Raw genomic sequence first — 6,042 nt, forward strand, 5'->3', positions numbered from 1 at the left:
ACATGTTTAGCAAATTTGCATATGGCATCCACTTGGGTAGAGTTGAAGATACTCTGGAAGGTAGGATTAGGATTCAGAATGACCATCAACTGGAGAAATGCTCTGAAATGAATCACATGAAATTCAGTAAGAACAAATGCAAAGTCCTGCATGTTGTATAGAATAATGATATGCACAAATACAGGTTAGGTAATGACTGGCTAGGTTGCAGTAATGCAGAAAAGAACCTGAGGGTTATAGTAGATCATAAACGGGGTATGAGTCAACAATGTGCTCTTGCTGCAAAAAAAAAAAAAAAAAAGCCAAAAGTATACTGGGTTGTATTAAAGAGGGTATCACTTGCAAGTCAGAGGGAGTGATTTTACCATTCTGTTTGGTACTGGTGAGGCCTAACCTTAGAGCACTGTCTTCAGTTTTGGGCACCGCTTCAGGTCTGGGAAAGATGATTCACAAGAAAAAGCTGGAAAAAACTGTTTGAAGAAGTGATGACTGAGGGGGTCCAATAACAGTTTTCAAATACCTGAAGTGTGGTGATAGATTATTTTCTGTGGCTGTAGGGGACAGGACAAGTATGTGTGTGTACACACATGCATGCACACACACTCTGAGTGAGCAGACTCCAAACTCACTTTACCGTAACAAAATGTTATGTAAAAGCATACTGTTACCATAGCAAAACTGCTTACAAAGAAGACTGAGATCTGAAAAGTTGCAGGGTAAGTCTTCATGGGTTGTACATCGAAGTAACTTCACTAATGCCAAGGGGGCTATGACAGTTTATGCTAGCTGAGAATTTCATTCTCTCATTATGAATGCTTGACCTCCATTAATTCTGTTAACTTGGATATCTTTTGCAGGCCTCTGGTTCCATGCAGTTCCTTTCCACTGAACAATTCTGGTAAAATTTACATTTGCAGGACTTTCCTCCCTGCCTGCACCTAGTGTATTTGCAGTGTTGGACCAGTGCCCTGCTACTCTTTTGCCTCAATATCTTGGGTCCCCTTTCCTCAGGTGACATTGGGGCCTTCAGACAAGATCACAAAAGCACAACAAAATTGGCATTCCATCTAAGAAAATTAGTCAAATGACTTTTGCTAACCGTGCTGGTAACCTACTGGCAGGCATGGCCAGAGAGGGTATAAACACAGCAAGCTGTTGGGCATGTCCAGATGTGCAGGCACATGTATTTTGTGGCACATGTTGCACATTAAACTGTGCATGGTGTTGCTAATTTGCAGTGGGGGGAGGGGGGGAGTTACTGGGATTTTCTTGTAGCAAACCCCTCCCTCCCAAAAATAAAGGGGCACAAAGTATGTGAAAATAGCATATGCCGGGACAAACATGAAGACGGGGGAGCAGGCAGCCCAGGACCCCCACGCTCTGGCACACTGTGCCACAGTCAGCCCCAGAGCCCCAGAGAGGCTGGACAGAGTGGCTGGTTGGGGCACAGAGTGCCTTGTGATGGGGGAAATGGGCAGCTGTGGGCTAATGCTCCCCTATATCTGTGTGCTTCAGCTTGGGGGCTCTGCAGTGTACTGAGATGGGTGAGCAGGTAGCTCTAGGCTGCCTGATCCTCCATCTCCATGTGCCACTCCCTGGCTGGTTGGGGTGCAGGGTGCCTCAGTGCAGGGGCACTCTGTACCCCAGCCAGCCCCCCCTGCAGCACATGGAGCCCGGCATGTAGCCAGGAGTATCTGGACACAGCCCACAACAAAGGGCATGTGCAGGGGCATGCACTGCAACACGAAGTAGTGACACATTTGCGACACTAATATTTGTGCTGCTACAAGTGCACGCCCCTGCTCATCTGGATGCACCTCTCAAGTGTGCCCCATCAACCTGGTCAGGTATACCAAACATAGGTAAGTTGTAGTGAAGTCACTTTGGAGGTGCATGCTAGAAGCTGAAGTCCTGAAAACGTTCATACAGTCAGAGAGATACCCACTAAACATCTTCATTACTACATTTCTGGGTCTGGCATATGCAAACAGGACAGGATGGGTGACAAGCCCAGCTCAAACATGCCGTGGTGGCAGTGTAGATATATCCGGAAGTAACATTGTCTATGAGTAATTGCAATCAGGCCACTTGAAATGCCCACTCAGTCTGAGCTTTCCTAGTTGCTGCATGGGGGTGGGAGGGACGCCTACTCCATGCACCCGCCCCCACTTCTCTTGCTGCTACATGGGTCAGGCTTTTATAAACTTTCCTCAGGCATAGGTGTTTGGCTCAAGCCAAGGCTGGGAAATTTGACAGGAGTGTGCCAAAGCTCCTGCTGGGACTTAAACCCAAAGGCTCCTGGCTAGAGGTTCTTGCTCCTCCATTCAAGGTCAGATTGATCACCACATTAGGGGCCAGGAAGGAATTTTGCCCCATGGTAAGATTGGTATGGACTGTGAGGGTTTTTGCCTTCCTCTGTAGCAGGGAGCATAGCCTTCTTTGTGGGATCTCTTGAGCATATATTAACAGTCTTTGCAGCAGCAAGATGTTGGCCACCATGGTTCTTCTGCCTTACCTGTGGCAGGTTAGGGTTTTATGTCTTGTGTTGCATCATGTTGATTGTGTAGTTTTGCTAAAAGTTTAGACAATGAATATGTATAGGATGTTTTGGATAGGGATGATCCTGCTTCAGGCAGGTTTTTGGATTAGATGACCTCTGGAGGTCCCTTCTACTCTTACTTTTCTGTGATTGTTATCTAACTCATGATGATATTTTTCATGAATACACTACTGACAATAAGAAGCTAGTTTGGAGTTTTAATATTGCAATTGTTCCAGAATCTCAGGCCTGCTTCTTTTTCCATTGAAGGAATGGGTATTTTGTCCTTGACTTCAAGAGGAGGAGGATCAGGATCATGTAACCAGATCACATGAACTGTGCATTTATGCTAGAACACCAGGCATTTACAGATGTGCTCTGGGGGGAAGGGCGGGCAGGGGCTGATTTAATTAGAGAGGTTCTGAGAGCTGCTCTAATTAAAGCACCCGAAGCGTCACGTGTATCGGCATCCCTGCACTGGAAAATGGTGGCGGGGGTGCTTTAACTAAAGCTTGTTGAACTAGCTTTAGTTTAAAGTGCCCCCACCACCATTTTTCAGTACAGGGAGGTTGATATATATACCGCTGGAGTCTTCTGGAGCACAGTAATTACCAAGCTCCAGCACACTCGGTTAATTGAGTCTGCTTTGATGTGTTGTAGCCTCTCTGCATGTGCCCACTATTACCAGTTTGTCAGTCATTAACATTGGTGACACATAGTGGGTGCATGTGCACCCCCTGAGATTGGCTGTGCACACCCTGGAAATGCCAGCCTCGGCACCGGAAGTGCTGGCAGAACTGCATTTCTGGTTGCACCATTTTTGCCACTGGTGATTACAGGGTCGGTGATTGGCCGCTGGGGGACCCCCTCCCTTCCCCCATCAGTGATCTGGTGCTCCCCCAGACTCGGGAGGCACCAGTTGCCCATGGTCATTAATGATGTTGGCACAGAATTATATCAGCAGGTTGACAACATTTAACGATGGGGAAACGCTATGTATTAGGATAAATTTTGTCTCTTATGTAATCAAACATATGAAATGTACCAAAGAAAGGATCAGCTAATGATGACAGCTACAGAGCCTGAAATTTTATTTTATACATGTTAAAAACATACAGTATATGAATATTGTAACAGTATTTTGTCTGGAAATGCCAAATGGAGATATCACAGTCAAATGAAAACATTTCAGGAAATAAATTACTCTAAATTGGAGACATGAGATCATTTTACATCTTCTACCTCATTTCTCCTTTGAATAAGAAGTTGTTCCATATTTATGTGTGTCAAACTTTTTCTAAATGTGTAGGTATATATACCCTTTTTTAATAAGAAATGGTGATCCTGAGCCTCCTCCTCTCGAAGTCAAGAATAAAATACCCATTCCTTCAATGGAAGAAGAAGAGGGCCTGAGATTTTGGAACAATTTCAATATTACAATTAAACAAGCTTTTTATTTTAAGTAGTGTGTTGTGTCATCATTGTTAGCCTTACCAGTCTGTTGTTATGTTCTGTAAGAATGTACAACCTTATAACATAATTAGATTCCTCAGGAAATTAATTTAGCACTTCAAGGTACCTTGTGTACAGTATAATTGGTAAATAATATCATGACAGGTGTTTGGAAAAAAAAAAGACGGTTATGCATCCTGTTTATATTGTGTTATGTATATCAGGCTGTGGCTAAACACTTTCTGTATCAGTAGTTTTTGCCAGAACTATTTATTCTATCTAAAAGATCTTTAATAGTACAACAAGGGAAGAAGGATTGTGGTTAAAGTAGGGATTAAGACCTTTTTAAGTTCTTTTCCTGGTTCTGCTGCAGGCTCACTCCTTTTGTTTACTGTGTATCTTTATATGAACTGCTTTTTCAGTGTAATGGGCAATGAGAATCAGAACACTGAGAATGCGTTTTTCAATGCAACTTGGCTTGATAGAAATCTCATTATTCTAATTTCAGGGTAATATTTTCAAAAGCACCTAAATAGCTTAGGAATCTAAATGACTTGGTAGTCTAAATGACTTAAATATGTTGGAATGCCTAAAACTTTGCTACCTTGATCCAGGAAGGCAATTACATATAGCTGGGTTTAGGCATCTAGGATTCTCTGTGCAGTCAGTGGTGCCTCCAGAGAGCAGTTCAGAGTTGTGTGATGCGACAAGGGGGTGTCTCTAGCTCATCTTACTCTCTAGCCTAATGTTTAAAAGAGATGTAGGTGAAGTAGGTCCCTTCAGGAGAGGATTTAGAACTCAGGTCTTCCACTTCCTGGGATCTAACCACTAGGCCAGGGGTTTCAAACTCATCGGGTTCTGTGGGCTGGATGTGTTGTGTAGGGCTGGTCCACAGGCTGGATCAGGCTTATGAACTCCCTCGCCGTGCCCCACCTGCATGCCTGATGCAGCATAGATGGCAACTGCCGAGGTTGGTACAAGACCCGACCTCAGTGAGCGCCTCAGATTGCTCGTGTCCCAGGCACAGCATACAGGGATGGTCTGGTGCAGCAAAGGGCACCAGGAACTGGACTATGGGACCCCAGGAACTGCATCAGGCCCATGGGCTTTATGGTGCTGAATTGCTCAGCTAAGTCAAACCAGCAGAAGTTTTGTATGTGCCTGGAAGCTGCATTAAAGCACTTACATACTTTCATGCACTTAAGTAGTGTTGATGAGGTTTGTGGGTGTCACTTTTGGAGTTAGGCACCTGACTGCATTTGTGGGTATAGGATTTAGAGCCTGTATACACCATGCTAGATGCTGGAGCATGCTCCAGGCTTTATCATCTTTCTTTAGGTAATATAACCTATGGGGTGGTGATGGTTCTGTTATCCCAGTTTTACAAGTGGGGAAACTGAAACAGAGAAACTAGAAGCATGCCCACAAGGCAAAAGACAGTGCTAGGGAGTACTGTTGTGAAAACATGTCTCAACTATTTTTTCTCTCTGTTATCTGAGGAATAGAAGAATGAAATCTGCACTGAATCTGTCATAATCTGCACTGAAAAAAAATATCATGGAGAAGAAGGAGAAAGATTAGATCATAATATAAATTTGATAAAATGCATGAACTGTCCAACTTGGAATTTAACTTCTATTTAGTGACTGCACCGGATATTACAGTAAAATCTGGTTAATTTGCCACTCCAAGGGGACTGGTAATGGTGCCTAATTAACAGCATTGCCATCACCACTCATTTATGTAATAGCTTAGCAGTCTCTTTTTATCAGTAGGTAATCATTTTTAGCTTTTCATAATGCAGTTGTTACCTGCCATATCAAAGCACCCAAAAGAGTTATATTTGGCATTTATAATGAAGAAAGCAATGTATTGCAAATTTTTATTGATAATTGTACATGTTCTGTCTCACTGTATGAGAAGTGTATGATTATACAGGTGCATGCTTAGTGTACAGTTTTGTACTACAAAAAGTCAGAGTTTCATAGATTCATAGATGTTAGGGTCGGAAGGGACCTCAATAGATCATTGAGTCCAACCCCCTGCATAGG

Source organism: Alligator sinensis, unplaced genomic scaffold (genome assembly GCF_000455745.1).
Source record: "Alligator sinensis unplaced genomic scaffold, ASM45574v1 scaffold150_1, whole genome shotgun sequence".
Classification (NCBI taxonomy): Eukaryota; Metazoa; Chordata; order Crocodylia; family Alligatoridae; genus Alligator; species Alligator sinensis.